At 47.7% G+C, this 16,984-nt stretch overlaps 1 long non-coding RNA gene across 1 annotated transcript in view; it reads left to right on the top strand.

Annotated features, from left to right (window-relative positions):
* LOC113604240 (uncharacterized) overlaps nt 1–16,984 on the top strand; it is a 144,994-nt gene that overhangs the window by 17,438 nt on the left and 110,572 nt on the right. The gene's annotated exons all lie outside the window — the stretch shown is intronic.

Genomic DNA, 16,984 nt, shown 5'->3' with positions numbered 1-16,984 from the left:
TGCCCTGGAGTCAGATATATCTTGTATCTAATTTCACTTCCACTAATTAGCCATGAGAACTGAAATAAGAAACCTGTTCCCAGATTACAGATGAGGCGACTGAGGGTTATAGGGACTGATTGAACTGATTTCATAGGCTTGTGGGGATTAAATGAAATAAGATATTTAAGGTGACTGGGACAGAGAAGGCACTCAATAAGTAATATTGGAGTTCTCTTTTCAATTACCTTTTGGGATCATTCTAACACTGTAAGAACTCTGACTAGGAATATTGGTCTGTGGTTCAGCTCCTTAATAATTTGGGCCACTTCTAGCATCCTAAAACGTAGTAAGATACTTTCCATCCCTGCTGAAATGGAGGGTAAATGTTAGCTCTGAGCCTGGCGCATGTTCAATAAGACATAAGATAGAAGCTCAAAACCACCTAGTGGGAGCAGAGATAATTGTACTAGAAGTTAAGGCTACCTAAGTGACTCTAATGGAATATCAAACTTAGTTTTGAGATGTCTGGCAGCCACAGCAAAAAAGGGCAATAGAACGGATGACACACATCTCGTTATCTAATTTAAGATGGCAGGCCTATGGTAAGGGCGTCCTAACTGTTTATGGGAATAATAAGTGTAAAAAAATCACCAGGAGCTTATTAGACAAGAATTGCAGAGGGGCATAGTGGTCCTACCCCTTCTCTCTATGTAATTGCCTCTGAAAACTGCCTTTGGGGTTTTGAAAGCTTATCTGGGGCAGGATGAAGAGAGACACCTGCTCTCAGGACTACGTAGCAGTAGGCTGGGGCCTTTCATAAGTAAATAGATGCCTCCCCATTGGGTGAGATTTGAGGAGGTCCCCAGAAGGACACATGAAGGGATCCCACCTCTTCCAGGATTCTAAGAGCCAGGAATCCCCCCACTCAGCATCACAGGGACTGTGAATGCCCTGAGGACAAGCCAGAAGTGCTGCCGCCATATTCTCCCTCCCACTCCTCCCTTTCCCATCGCTCTGCTGGATGATGTACAAGGTTGCAGCTGACCTGTCCAAGGCCTGCTTTGCCCTGTTTATCTATGCTGAATGTAAATCCTCCTGAAATGATTTTACATTTGCTTTAGAAGCCAATTTGCCTAATGGTAACGCTAAAACAACATTTATGCAGATGTCTCACTATTTTTAAAAACCCAGTGTGCTTTTAATGAATGCTTGACATGGCATTTAGTGGTGGCAAGCACAGGGGTGTTGGGGCCAGGAGACGGAGCTATTGAAATGGGAGAACCACGAGGCAAAATTGTTATTTTATTTTCTTTTAATCAAATTTTTAAGGGAGAGGATCAAGTTAAAATCTACAGGAAATGTTCCCATCCAGGGATCTTTTAAAGCTCATGCCAACCTCAACAATGAGGAGCACATTTGGAAAGCGCTTTGCAAACCTCCCAGTTCACAGAGTGCTCCACATCGCTAACGTGGTGATATTGGCTGGTATTTATAGAACATCCATCGAGAAAGAGCTGTTATTACTGGGTATTTATTTTTCAGTGTTACTCGTTGACACAGTTGCACTGGGACCTTGAGGTGACAGGAATCATTCTCCTTTTTAATAAACAGGGAAACTGAGTCACAGTAACCAGTCAGACTGACTTCATTAAAGCTTGGATTCTGTCTCATGGTATTGGTGTGGGTTTTAGAGGTCGACCTCCATGCAAGTTTATGGGTTGACCACTTGACCTGGGATCGTAGACACTGCTTCCATGAAGACACATCCAGACCTGGGATCATAGACACAGCTTCCATGAAGACCACATCCAGCTAGTGGTGGAACTGGGCGTAGAAATAAAGCAGCCAGGATGACTTCTTGTAAACCTTTCCTGCCTACAGAATTTGGCCTAAGTGGCTACCAGGCTTCTTCCAATTTCACACATCTGGCCCTGCTTCCCTTCCTTTTCTTTGAAAAGCTTTTGATATTAGGTAACTTCAGGGCTAGCTCTGAACACTTCACCCACATTGGGTTCAGTCCCCAGGGGACCATGAGGCAGCAAGGAACTGGTGCAGGATTTGGAATCAGCAGACTTAGGTTTGAATCTCAGCACAGGTGTTTTAAAATTGTGTCGCTGTGGGTAGATGACCCTTGGTAGATGACTTCATTTGAATGGAATCTCTTCTGAACACCTCACTTAGGAGCTGTCTGTGTGTGTTTTTTCAGTGGCAGCTGGTAAATTGTTAGAAATACAAATTCTTGAGGCCTACTGTAGACTGAATTATAAACTCAGGGGGTGGGGCCCTGCAATCTGGGTTTCAAAAGCCCTGCAGGTGCTTCTGGAACATGCTTAAGTGTGAGAAGTAATGCTCTAACTAATAGTACTGTCAGCCTTCTAAGGGTGTTGTAGAGCTTATCACTTGAACAGGTCAAGTTTATAGCACATGTGAGCTATTCAGTAAGCAATGGTCATTAGAGTCGCTCATCACCAGGACCCTCATCGTGTCTTCTCTTGAGCTCCTTTGAGCTTGAGAGACATATGGCTCACAACTCTGAAGAGTATAGGGCTTGAATGACCACCTGGACCATGCTTTCTCTGCGAGTGCTCATGACCTGGGGAGACAGATTTGGTTTTATACATTCTTATTTTCTTGGCTGTTTATCTGAATTCTAGACCTGTGGGCAGAGTTCCATGACAAGAAGGAGAGTCAAATCCTACAGGGATTGTCTGGGCAGCATGTTGATCCTGACATACCTTTACCTCCCCTTTGATGAAGGTAACATTTGAGAGAGGAACCATCCAGAGGATGTGGGAACATTCTAGGTTCCTAGATTCTGGAGGGGTTTTTTGTTTGTTTTGTTTTGTCCCCCCCAAGTCTTACTACTACTGCTACTACTATTTTTCCCTAACTTTTAGTAGGACAGCGGGACCCCTAAAGAGATCTTCTCCTCACTTCAAAGTGATCATACCCAAAGTAATAAAAGAGAAAGGAGTTAAAAAATCTTTGCAAATAGCATACATTTAAATAACACTTTTTCACCAGAGGTACCTTCGTTTTGCTTCTCACAATGTCCCTTGGAATTAAGCAAGACAGAGATTATTGTCCATATTTCACAGATGCAGAAACTGAAGCAGAGAGGGAACTGATTTACCCCAGATCTGGGTGGCCCCAGAGTTGGGAATCCAGGCTCCCGACACTCCCTGCTTTCTGGAGGGGAAACTCAGATGGCCCTGGGCTCCCAGAGGCCGCAGTGGACACAGGGAACCAAGAGTGCTTGTTCATCAGGCAAGGGAACAGAGCCAGGTGAGTAGGAGAGCCCCCTTGCCTTGGTCTCCATGGGAGGCCTGGGGAGACAGAGCCTAGGAGAGCAGGAGATTCAGCACATGCAGGCCTAGGATGGGAGGTCTGGAAGGGAAAGAGATACCAGTGAGTTGCTTGACCCGCTTCACGGAGGAGATCTGAAGTTCCATGTGAGGTGCCCCCTAGGAGTGATGGGCAGACGGATGGCCCTGGTGGAGGCCTCTGTGTTCAAATCCTGCAATGAATGTGGCAGATTAGCCCTGGCGCTACTGCCTTGAAATAAGTTTGTAGGTCCTGATGGCCTCATCTTGAGGTTTGGGATTGGCTCTCTAAACCATCTTTATACTATGTGTATGTCATCTCAATTTTGAGCACCCCGTGGGAGGGCCTGAACAACCAGTGTAAAGCCTATCCAGGGAACTGAGGCCCAAGGAGGCTGGTTGAATGACAGTGAGCCAGAGTTTAGGCTCACTTCGAACACAGTCTCCTGTTTCCACCTTCCTCAGTGAGCATCTCACCGTTGGACTTCCTTCTGCACTGGGGAGACAAGGCCAAACATGGGCTTCCCAGGTCAGGGGCCCTTGTGCCTCCCACCCTCTGCCTCCATTCCAGCTCAGCCTGGGTGTCAGCCTGAATTTGACCTAAATGTTTGGGTTAGAGAAAGCTGAGCAAGACAACTGGAGTAGATCTACTTTCTCTCTCTTCTTCTTCTTCCTGCCAGAAATCCAGCTGTTTTCCATTTCCAGACAATTTGTGGGAGGGTTAACAGCATCTTTGACCAGCTGGTGCAGACATTGCCCCCAGAGGAGGCTTAAATCATCCTGTCCTGTGCATTGGAGTCATCAGGCTCCAAGAGGAGGCACGTGTGTGTGTGTGTGTGTGTGTGTGTGTGTGTGTGTGTGTGTGTGTGGACAATGGGGCACTCTCCCATCATTCCAGTGCCTCCCATCCCATGCAAGTTGGGGCGGCCTCATGCAGGAGGGAAGAATGTGAACTAGAGGAAGATTGGCTGGGCGGGATTACGATGGTCCGTTCCAAGCAGAGTTTCCTCCTCTCCCAAGGAAGTGCAGATGATGTGGCTCTTCCCTGTGTCTTCCTCCCCCAGCACATGGACACGGTGTCAGAGCTGGAAGGGACTTCTAAGAGTGTGTAGTCTAACCCACATCATGGAGAAGGAAGTGGGCTGGGCCCAGGCAGACACAGTCATGGAGGCAGCTCTCATCAAGTGGTATCACAGGAGGCTTAGGTGCAAAAGCCAATTTTATAGCATTCATTTCGGTGCCACTCCGCTGACCTGTGACAACATGGATGTCATCATAACAGTGAACGTGCACAATCCTAACCAATTAGCCCAGGTGTTTTCAGGTGTTTTTAAATTGTGACAAAAATCTAATAACCATAACTTCTGTTGAGTGGCTTCTGTGCCAGGTGCTTTACAGTGATTGGTGCGTTTAACATCCCTACACTTCTTTGTGGTAGATACCATCATTGCCCCATTTTGTGGATGAGGAAATTGAGGCTCGGGTTAGATGCTTGCTCCAGGTTCACAGCTTTCATTGAGATCTGGCTGCTCTCTGATGCATACAATATCTGAAGGTCTGGGATGAAGTCAGTTGGCTTAAGATGCTTTTAGACTCTTCAGACCCAAACAGGAGGTGGTGGAAGCAGGGTTTGGGTCCCAGCTCATGGGTTTTAGTCACAACACTGTATTGTTCCCCACACCCCCACTCATTAGTCCATCCCCTTGGACTTCATTGTGATGGAATTTGTACAAAGCTTTGTGTGACTTTCTAAGTGGTTCTTTTATGAGTCTAGAGTCTAGTGGCCCAAGCAATTGTTGTGGCGCATGGGTTTTCCTGAGCTGTGGAAGAAGGCAAGCAATGTGCCCTATTAGCTGATGAATGTTGAATCAGTCAAAAAGGAGATCAGGGGAAAAAATATTGGATATTGGAAATGGATTGTTCTTTGCTGATGGTAAATAATCTCCGGAGTCAGTACCTCTGATGGTAAGGTGAAAAAAACTAAAATTATGTATCCCTCTGAAGTGCTTGCTCTCAGTAACTCGCTTTCACGCCAAGAGCAATGAAACAATAAAGAAGCTGATGTCTTGTGTTCTTAGAAGTGCTTTTGTTGCTGTTTTCCCCAAATTTATGTAACTAGCTTTCATTAAGATCTAGCTGTTATTTAATGCATAAAATATCTGAAGAGCTAAGATGAAGTCAAGTGGTTTAAGATGCTTTTTCACTGTTGAGACGCAGCTCCAGCTGAGAATTGGAGTTCTTAGCTCTATGTCATCGCCTGTTTAAACTCTCACAGTTTCCTCCGTGGGAGGCTTTGCCTGCTCCAGATCTGGCTCTCAGGGTTTCTCTGTATGACTGAAGAATTTGGATAGTGAGCCCCGGATAAGTGGGGAGCCCATGGGGACAGGAATGTCCACTGGTCTTCTCACTAAAGGGATTGGAGCCCAGGCTGGTGGGGATGTAGTGCGGCAGGGTCTGGTGGCATGTTTTGGGCCCCAATTGATTAAAAACCCCAACCTGTGTCTGCTTGCTCTGCTCACCCTGGTTCTTCGGCCTCCTCTGCCCTTGGCTGTCCCTCCTTCTTTCATCCTGCCTTTCCTCCCACTAGCTCCATATCAATGGGTAAAAAGGTGCCTTCAGCACTAAAGACCAGCATGAGGGTGGAGATTGTCTTCAGGACATGTCCCCAAAGCTTTTCTACAGCCACAGAGATTTAGCTCCATGGAAACCTATGGCCAGGAGAAAAAGGGGCTGGTGAAGCAGAATAGGGTGGCTCAGCCCTGTCCCTGTGAGTGTTGGTGCTACCCTAGGCTGGTGGTCTCTAAGAAATGGCCACTGAGATTGTGTCCAATGACATGGGAAGTTGAGTCCAAGAGACTTGGGGGCACATTTCCTTACTAGATATGACCCTGGACAAATTATTCAACTTCTCTGAGCTTAGGTCTGCTTACATAAAAAATGAACAGGATCGGGATGCCTGGGTGGCTCAGTCGGTTGAGCCTCCGACTTTGGCTCAGGTCCTGATCTCACGGTTCATGGTTTTGAGCCCCACATCAGGCTCTGTGCTGACAGTGCAGAGCCCGCTTCAGATTCTCTGTCTCCCTGTCTCTCTGTTCCTCTCCCACTCCCACTCTGCCTCAGTAATGAGTAATTAAAAAAAATAAAATGAGCAGGATTGTCAAGAAGGTAAAATGAGGTCGTAGATGCCTTTAGCAGAGGGTCTGGTACATAGTAGTTACTCAATAAGTGAAAGATGTCATCATCATATCATCATCATATCATTATCATCACTGCCTTCAAAACTGGGAAATGTGCTTCTGTGTCCCCACTGTGCAGTTTCATGAAGACACATCAGTCTCTTCCTCCCTTCCTCTCTTCCTCCTTCTCTTCCTTCCTTCTTTCCTTCCCAGCTGAACAAATATTCATTGAGAGGCTAGTCTCCATAAAGAGCAGTCCTAGGCTTTTACACTTTTAGGGTCCCTGTCCTCCCAGGAGTCTAACCTGTCCACCAACCACCATGCACCCCTCTCCACTCACCTACTCCCAGGGATGCGGCTCCTGGCCGCCCAGTGGCAGCCCTCCCCTCTGCTCCGGTGTTGCTCTGGCCTGGGATGGATCTGGCTTCCCTGGAGAGGATTAGACAGTGTGGCCGTAATGAGTCTGTGGCGTAATTTCTCCCTTGGACCGTCTTGCAGGCATCAGAATGAAGCTGTCATTGCTCTGTGGCCAGAATGGCCCCTAGAAAAATCTGTGAATAACCTTCCCCTGAGCAGCAGCATTTGGGGCTTAATTGTATTTTGTTAATCAGGAAAACAATTAATTTGGCCACTGCCTCTTCGGTGTTTTTTTTTTTTTCCTTTCTCTTTTTTTAATATCGGAGATGCTGCTAAGATGATCCATGTGATGTCTCTAGATTCAATTTCTCTCTCTCCCCAAGGCTAGGAATGACTCCTCTCTGTATCCATGACATCCGGAGACAGCAGGGTGAGGCGTTGCATTTTCCAGAGAAGGCTGGTTTCTAAAACTTAAGTGTCTGCTTCCTGGCAATAAAAGGGCTTCTTTCCCCAGGCTCTCACACAGTCTGGGCAGGGGGAGGGAAACAGAGGCACCAGAGTGATGGTCGCAGACCCCTTTCAGAGTAGAGACCCAGAAGGCTCTGGTGTCTTCCCCCCCATGTGGCAGAGATGGTAAAACTGGCTCTCTGTGGCTCAGAATCCACATTGTAGGGCTTGCTGGGGGTTGGTGAGATAGGGTGTGGTGCTGTGTTCCTTGGGTAAGTTCTTTCACTCCAGGTGTTCATGACGGGTAAGGGCATAACTCGAGGCCGTGCAGTGGGATGGATGTTCTCCTAGAGCAGGAGAACGACTCCAGGGTGGAAGATGTGGAGGGTGGTTATCCAGCCCCCTGGAATGTTCCATAGGCTCAGAAAAGACCTGGGGATAGGTGAACACGACCCTGGAGAATAATCAGTAGTTAAGCAGACCCAGTTTGCTGTTGGGTTAGAATGCACACTTTGCAGGAGGGCAAATCTGCCTTTGTCTTGCTCACTGATGAGTCCAGCAGTTTGGGACAGCACATGGTGGGTGCTCCACGGGTTGAAGGGAACTTGTGGAGCCAGGTTCAGTGCAGAGAATAGCAAGCCCCTTGCTAGGTGCGCCAGTCGCCCAAGCGCCTGGAGATACCAGTTGCCTCTTACTAAGCCGCTGGCTTGGGGGATGATTTCTGACAGGGCAGGGAGATTCTTTCCTGTTGAGGCGTTAGTGATGAGGATTTTGACAGGAAGTGGGGAAAAAGGAAGAGAATCAACATGCCTGGCGCCATGCTAGGCATTTTATCACAAATGTGTTCTCATTTTTCCCTTAAAATATGTCGTGTGAGGTGTGTTCACACTTTCACAGTAGAAGAAACAAAGGATTAGGGGAGTAAGTGACTTACCTATGATCATATAGCGTGTTGGCAGAAGGAGCCAGGATTCGCAGCTAAGTACAACTGAGGCCAGCGCTCCCGCTTTTTCCATGACTCCGTAGCGCTCCTGGTCTTGGGAGCGCTCGCGTAGCGGGAGTGGGCACGTCTGTGGGCTCAGCCGTGTATGGCAGGAGGAGGGCAGCAATTTGAATGAGCTGGACTCAGTTCTCCTCAAGACCTCACGCGCTTTGGCTTTGACTCCTGGTCTGGCCCCTCACTAGATGTGACCCTTGGACAACTTGTGTGACCTCTCTGTGCCTCAGTGTCCTCACCTGCAATGAGATAGCAATGGTACCGATTGCATGGGTTGTTGTGAGGAGGACGTGGGTGCAGCACGTACGGCCGTGCCTGGTCCCCAGCATGACCGCCCTAGGTTAGCGGTATTACTAGGACATGCTTTATATTTTGTAGGTCTGTGTCAGTCGAGGGTCACTGTATGGTATATGGCTCTTAACCTATCAAGAAAAGTCTGGTCCCCATGTGCCCTCTCCAGAAAATTAAATTTCTGACCAGGTTCTACTGAAATGCTGATTATTAAGCACTGGGAAAGCACACCTTCATCTAGATTGCTTTTTATCACCGTAGCACAGGCAGGTAGGGTATTATTACCTTAGCTGAAAACCTGTGTTTAGCTAAGTGTTTGTGCTGGAGGTTCAGCCCTGCGTGCTGTTGTTAAGCTGCCCTGAATGGGCTTTGGGGAGGAGAGAGAGAGTGAACGCACTGGCCACAGAGGATTACCTACCCACCCCCACCCCCCGACCTGCTTGTGAGGGGCTGTGTCGTTTCCTCCTGCTACCCAGTCCTCTGCCCAGGGAAGAGTAGGGGGTACTGAAGTCCAGTGGAGCAGTGGTGGAGATGGTCAATGCCAAAAGCAGGCTCTGGAATCGTTGCACTTGTGGTGGCAGAATCAAGGAAGAAGCCTGTGTTGGTTTGCTACCGCTGCCATAACAAAATGCCACAGAGCTGCTGGCTTAAACAACAGAAAGGTACTGTCTCACGGTGATGGAGGCTAGAAGCCCACGACGGAGGTGCCAGTGGGGTCGGTTTCTTCTGAGGCCTCCCGTTGGCTCACAGATGGCCACCTTTTCGTTGGGATCTCACGTGGTCCTTCCCCTGTGCACACGCACAAAGTGTCTCTTTGTCCCCTTGTTCTCTTCTTAGGAGGACACCATCAGATTGGATTAGGGCCAACCTACTGGCCTCATTTTAACTTAATTACCTCTTGAAAGGCCCTATCTCCACAAAAGTCACCTTCTGAGGTACTGGGACAGGGGGTTCAGGCTTCAACATATGAATTTTTCGCGGGGGGGGGGGTGGGGAGACACAGTTCGGTCTACAACCAGGCCTTTATGGTGTTTATCATTGGATTAATCCTAGCTGCTTTGACCCATGGCTAATTCCCTCCACCTTCCAATGGCTTTTACTAAGTAAACCGGAACCCTTATATTCTGGCTCATAATCTATCTTCACATCATTGCTGTAAGACATACATCATCCCTGCTTCGTGGATAGAACGACTAAGGCTCCAGGAAGCTGTAAGTATGGCCTCAGTGTGCATAGTGGGTCAGCAGCAGAGCTGGCCCGAGGCCAGCGGGGCCTTCCGCATCCAGGCTTCCACCCTTTCTACTAGACCAGTGGTTCTCCACTGGGGAGACTTTGTCCCCCAGGGCCTCTGGCAATGTCTGGAGACATTTTTGGTTGCTATAGCTGGGTTGGGGGTGCTCCTGGCATTGAGCGCTTAGAAGCCAGGGATGCTGCTAAACATCTTGCCGTGCACGGGACAGCCCCCATGGCAAAGAATTATCTGCCCTCAAAGGTCAGTAATGCCAAGGGTGAGAAATCCTGCTCTAAGATGGAACTTCTTGTCACCTGGAGAGGCTCAAGGATAGCTTTAAAGGAGGAAGTGCTGAGGTGGAGTCCGGTCATGCCTGAGTAACCACCCTGCTCTGTGGAGAACCACTGCCTTGAGCAATTTCCCCAGAACTTCTGTGATGATGAGAATCATGGAGGCACTGGTTGAAGCTGTTGTTTCTCCATCCCCTCTCCTGGAGATTCTGATTCAGGTTTTTTTCTTTTTCTTAAAAAATTTTATAATGAATTTGTGGGGACGCCTGGGTGGCTCAGTCGGTTAAGTGTCTGACTCTTGATTTTGATTCAGGTCATGATCCCACGGTCATGAGATTGATCCCCACGTCTGCTTGGGATTCTTTTTCTCTTCCTCTCTCTGCCCATCCCCCCCCCCCTTTCAAAATAAATAAGGAAACATTTAAAAACAATAAAAATAATTTGCAGTTTGAGTAAGTGTCCCAGATGATTTTTATCATCAGAAGTTTGGAAATGTCCTGATACAGCTTCAGTGATCATGTACCTCTCTTGGGCGGGGCTGGTCTTCCACTGACACTGCTTGTAGTTTGGAAAGATAACCTTCGTTTCATTGATTGCCTTCTCTCCCACAGTGGTGTAGAAGCTTGACATGACTGAACACTGTAAGAGCGTGTTACGTTATGTAAGGTGTGAATGACTCAAAGTCTCCACCCTCCTAGGAGGTACATTTTGGTACTTCCAGTGTCCTCCTCATACTCCTTCTGATGGGAAGTATGGGCAGTGTGTCGGCATGGGGGAGTGTGAACCAGTCGACTGTAGACCTGGATTTTGCTCTTAGGTCTAGGCTAAGCTACATGGGCTGCCCTAGATAAGCCATGTAGGTGTCCTGAGCCTCAGTTTTCTCATCTACAAATTGGGAATAACAGTACGTGTCCTCTGTCTTTCAGGGAAGTCTTTCTTTCTTCAAGGAAGTAATGAGACGGTGCTCTCAATTCTGTCTCAGTTCTTTAGAATCATGTGTGGACCTTCTTAAAACGACGAAAAGCCCAGGTCACACCCCAGAGCTACTCATTCAGAGTCTTGAGGATGGGATCCACATTTAAAAGTAGTGCTTCTTTTAAAAGTTCCACAGCCAAGTCTCTTGGAAACTGTAAAGCTCCCCAGAAAGTGCCTTGCAAACTGGAAAGTGCTGTTTTGCCAGAAGTTGCTGCTCCCAGCAGTAAATGGTGCGATCGCAGTTTCCTATTTGGCCTTGTCAGATCATCAGACACATTTGACTACCTAAGCAGATGGTGGCATTTCTCGTGGATATTTTGAAAAAATAGGACAGTTTCCCATCTGCCCGCAGTGACTCAGGAGCTGCCTGTCCTTCCCAGAGGCAGGAGCAGTTGTTGAATGTCCTCCGAGGATCCCTCTAGCCTCAGGGAGCTTTGACTGTGCCTCCTTCCAGGGCAGGGGCTGTCACGGGAGCACACGGCACACCAGCACGTGGGAAGGGCATAGCCAACCAAGGGCCACAGTGCAAGCGTGGAGATAGGGGCCCGACCCTGTGTGGCCCATCTTCCTCTGTCAGTGGAGATGCCTGGGTCTGGGCAGCTGAGGGATGAGTCAGAGGGACTTTCCTCTGTTACCTGGCCCACCACCCAGGAACATGGGGTTGACAGTAGAAATGAAAGGGTCTTGCTAGCTAAAAGGCTCTGCGCAGGTAGGAAGAATCATTGTGATTCCTTTTGTTGTTATAGTTAATATGACCGTGAGTTTTCAGCTTTCCCAGCAGCAACCGGACTCAAGGTGACACTGGCCCCATCTGACTGTGCCCCAGGCTCATCCCTTCTCTAGCCCTCAGCCTAGAAGCAGGAGGAGGCCTGTGTGCTGGTGAGAGGCTGGCTAGTGGGGTTTTTCCCCTGCAGAAGGGAAAGTGATAACACCTTCGACTTTGCAAGCTGGAGCCTACCCAATGCGCCTCTTCATCTGGGGACAGAGTGGGGTCGCCTAGAGGTAACCTTAGCATCTCTCTGAGGGGCCTGCAGTTGGCAAGAGTTCATCATGCCTTGCAGTAGGTTCCTTCTAGCCTTGGAACCAAACACCTTGGATCCTGTTCTTTGCCTAAAAATATTGAAAACTCATGGACCCCTGAGCTTATAACTACTGCTTGGTTGCTTGTCTGCGGTTCATTCCTCCAGTGCGAGCCTCTTCTTTTCCAGCCTCCTGTGAGGACATCCCACTCACCCTGAGTTTGTAAAGGTGTGCAAGATCTTCTGTCTGCTTGGGACTTTCTTTCCTATTTTCCCTGTACCCCAGTGCTATTTGCTGGTCTGTTCTATGGGAAATGGTTCAGTCCACACCAGTTATGCTGTAGGCTTTGAGGCCCATGTGTGTAAGTCTTTGAGGAAGCACTGAAACAGAAAGCTTTCCTTTCAGCTCCTTGTGGGGCCTGGACTACTGGGCACTGTGCCCCACCCAGTCATGTCTGCCATTTTCTCCCTGTTGGATGGAGAAGTATGAAACGATGAGATACTAAGACATTGGGTTAGAGGATTATGGGAGTGAGTTTTACAAACTCTAACAAGTAGCTGAGTTATTCTGGGTAGGAATCTAAGGGTAAGAGAAAATATTAAAGGAAGAGAGAAAGTTAGACCTGTAGATCAAGATAGTCTAGCGGTTTGGACTTCAAGATAGAGAGGAAATGCTCATGTTAGTTGAGAATGTTTAGTAGTCCCAAGTATCTTTTATTATCCTCTCTTTCTCTCTTACCTGGGCACACACTCAAGCATGTGCATATCTGCATGTGTGTGCACACACACCTTCAAACACACACACACACACACACACACACACACACACACACACACACACATCCATGTTGTGGGGCACTCTGCTCACTGATAGGTGCCCCCATATGTCACCCGCAGGTTTCCACCAGTCCCTGTGTGCATGAATCCCTTTTCTTATTATCTGTGTTGCAACTGATGAGTACACAGGGGCTGGGTTTCCTCATACCCAAACCCTATGATGTGGGTCTCAGTTGCTCTCTACAGTGAGTACCTCCCCTGAGTAGGGACCCTCAAGGGCAGGGACTCTGTCTTACTTGTCTCTGAATCTCTAATTCCTAGTACGGTGCCTGGCACATGGTAGGTGCTCAATAATTGCTTGTGAACCTGAAGTTTGGAATCTGACTCTAGGTAATAAATGCAGTGGAGACTGCTATCTGTCTGTCTTCTTCCTGGGCATGCAGCTAGAATAAATTCCCTCTCCTGCTGTTAGGTTTGGACATGGGACTGAGATCTAGTAACAGAACGTGAGCAGAAATCATGAGTGCCCCTTCTGGACCTGGCCCATCAAAACCTCCCAGAGTGCTTGCTCTGTGCCCTTTCTCCCTTCTGGCTGACTAGAATGACAATGGCCCAAGGAAACCTTGAAAGTCAGGCACTGAAGACAGTAGGACAGCTGCTGGCCAGGGTCCTGAATGGTGATGTGGCATAGAGCTGGAATTCAACCTGAAAACTTACCCTGGACTATTACATGAGGGAGAAATAGACTGCTTATTCTTCAAGTCACTGAATGCTTTGGGTCTGTTACTATAACTAACACCATGGGACTGTGGGCCTTGTTTATCTGTACGTTGGCCCCAGCACCCAAGGAAAAGTTGTGTGCCTACGGAGCCCATGGTGCTAGATTAGGCAGGAGAGCCCATTTGCTCTTAGATATACATTCCTCCCGCCCTTTAGACCTCTGCTTTCAAGACCTGTACAGCAGGCTCTAGGTTCTGGTTCCCAAAGGAATAAGGGAAAGACAGAGAGAGGAAGAAGGTCAGGGAGTTTTCTCATGGAAAACAGATCTCCCAGATTTACAGCTGCAACATGACCCCTGGTGTCTCTCTCCCTGGGTCCTTACACTGCTCTGCCTGTTTTCCCATTTGAAAAACTAAAATAATCAGGGTGATGGGTGTCCCTGTGGTATAAGAAGGAAGGGCTTATTAAGGACAGCATCTTAGGGACTTAAAATAAACTATTTAAAGGGGGAGAGGATGAAACAATGTGGTGCAGAAAGAAAGAGCCCTGGGGAGAATCCAGAGGACATGACAGGAATGCTAATATAATGGGCCTGTCAGTCAGGGATGCAGAAAGACACTGTTCCCTCTGTAAAGCCACACACTTATTTTAGTTACAGGTTTGGCCCCATCCCAGGGCCCAGGGTCACTTTTTGTCTTGTCACTGGTACCCCATAAGTGGTAGGGTACCACAGTCAGTGGTGGGGATGGATGACTCACATGGTCCAGGATGCTCAGAACATTTTTTGTTTTGGAGATGGCAGTGGCCTGGGCAGAGACATTTCACAGCTGTTGCCTGACCTCAAATATCCTTTCTCAAAGGGCTAAGGACCAACCCCTGAAGAGGGACCCAGGCAGGACCTCCAGCTGCCATTTTGTTTTTAGGGAATGTAACAAATGAGTAGACATATTCTCGGCAAATGGGAGAGTGCATTTAAAGATTAAAATAACTTTAATATTATAAAAGAATGCATGGTTACTGAAGAGGATGGGAAAATTCACATACTTACAAAGAAAAAAATTTAAATGCCTGCAATTCTATTCTTCAGAGATAACCACTATCAACACTTTGATATATGCTTTTTTCTTTGTCCTCTTCTTACCTCCCTTCCTCCCTTCCTTTCCAGCTCCCCCCTTCCTTCCCTCCTTCCTCCCTTTTCCCCTCCCTCCCTCCTTTCCTTCCTTCCTTCCTTCCTTCTCTCTCTCATCTGATAAGTTCTCTCATTCTATCTAGTTATATTTAAACAATATGGGATTCTATTTTCCTTCCTTCCTTCCTTCCTTCCTTCCTTCCTTCCTTCCTTCCTTCCTTCCTTCCTTCCTTCCTTCTCTCCCTCATCTATCTGATAAGTTCTGTCATTCTATCTATCTAGTTATATTTAAACAATATGAGATTCTATTCTACATCTTTTCTATACCTGTTCACTTAGCATATGTCCATATCATTAAATAGAATATCATTTAAAATAGCTGAAATATGTTGTTATATGATTGAACAGTGGACACAGTTCTTTATTTATTCCTCATCTGTGGAATCTCTGTGTCTTCACAGCTGAAAGTGTGGTCAACACGATGCATGGTTAATGCATCAACATCACCTGGGAGCTTGACAGAAATGCAGAATGTACACTGAGTCAGAATGTGCATTTTAATACAATTCCGAGGTAATTCATCTGCATTATAAGGCTTGAAAAGCTTGGGTCCAGTCTTGTGGTCTTAGTCTGATGAACATTCATTCATTCATTCATTCATTCATTCATTCATTCATCGTGTAGTCATTATACCCCAGGCCCATGCAGGAGAAGAGGAAAACAGAAATGACCAAGAAACCATAGTCCCAGGCATTGAGAAGCTCAGAGCTCCCCATCTAAAGGGAAGACAGACTTTGGGAACAAAATAAACATAATCTGTACTAGAGGTCTGTGGGAGCACAGAGGAGAGAAGCATACAATTATACCTGCATCCAAAAGTATTTCACAGAGGAGGGGATATTAGAGCTGGTTATTGAAGGATGCATAGGAGTTTGTTGGGAAGGGAAGAACATCTATGCAAGGGGGACTGCTTGTGCAAACACACAGGCATGTGGAGCAGTTGCTGAGAAGTACAATGTGCTGGAGTGTGGGTCCGTGCAGGCTGTGCACGTGTGTGTGAGGTGACTTTGGAGAGAAAACTGTGGCCAGCTCCTTAGAGGCCTTGCTTGCCACATGGAGGAGTGATGGCATTGTCCTTTAGGTTAAATGGAACCTCAGTTTAGCGGGTGAGTGATAGATACCACATGGTTTGATTTTTAGTCTGGTTCCTCTGGCAAGTGAGGGAGGATGGACTGATTTGGGGTGATCACAAAGGTGGACTCCTGAGTGGGAAATGGCCAGGGCCCGGTGAGGCAGTGAGGGTGTGGATGATGAGGCATTCAAGGGCATTTCTGGGGTAGGACCAACAGGGCTTGGTGACCAATCTGATGTGGAGGTGAGGGAAAAGGAGGCATCCAGGAGGCATTGGAGATGATCCCTGCCAGATTTCTCTCTGCAAGGTGTGAGTAGATGGTAGTTGTCTTCTTGAGATGGGAACCCAGGACAAAGAACCAGGTTTAAGTGGCGGTGTGGGGGGCGGGGGAGGGTGGTGGTGATGAGTCCTATGGTGCTGTCTGGCTCCCCCCATAATCATGGCATCTTCTCTCAGCTCCATTTGCCTGGAATGCATGCCTCACATTAATTGTCTGCCAAATACCCAGCCTTTCTTCCTGGAACAGCCTCTAGAAATCATGTAGGTGACCTGAGCTAAGTGCAAGCGCTCGCACGACCTTGGAACTGCCCAATGTGAATGTGCTGGGGCCCTGTTTTACCTTGACTTGCTGCGATAGAAGGAAAGCCTGAGTAGGGCCCAGGCAGGCACTTCGCAAAAACCAGAAGGATCTTATTACAGGGAAGTTTTGACCTGTGAGATGGCCCCACGGCAGGGGTCCCCAAAACAGAGGCCTGGCAAGGTTTCAATTTATCCTACACCCCAACGTCTGTGCACACTGGGGTTTAATTGTTATCTTCTTCTTTTTCACAGCATCAAATCCCTGCAGGACTTAAGTGGAAAATGACAGGGTTCCAGGCTCTCTGTTCTGCAAGCCTGCTGAGTACATTTCCCCAGCCCTGTGCCCACTCTTCCTGCTTGTTGAGCTGGCCTGGAAGTGCAGGCATTTCTTTCCCTATGTTTTTCTTGTGTCATGTCACTGACGCCTGGAAGTTTTAACAGGAAAAGGGCACTGAGTGGAGACTTTAGATACCCTTGGGAAGCTGTCCATTTTGATCAAAAGGGACTTTGAATTCCCTTGATAAGCTGTCTTCCCTTGGTGTTTTCCTCTTGGGGTGGG

This window comes from Acinonyx jubatus, chromosome A2 (assembly GCF_027475565.1).
Source record: "Acinonyx jubatus isolate Ajub_Pintada_27869175 chromosome A2, VMU_Ajub_asm_v1.0, whole genome shotgun sequence".
In the NCBI taxonomy this organism is placed as follows: domain Eukaryota; kingdom Metazoa; phylum Chordata; class Mammalia; order Carnivora; family Felidae; genus Acinonyx; species Acinonyx jubatus.
This window is presented reverse-complemented; position numbering and strand designations above follow the sequence as displayed.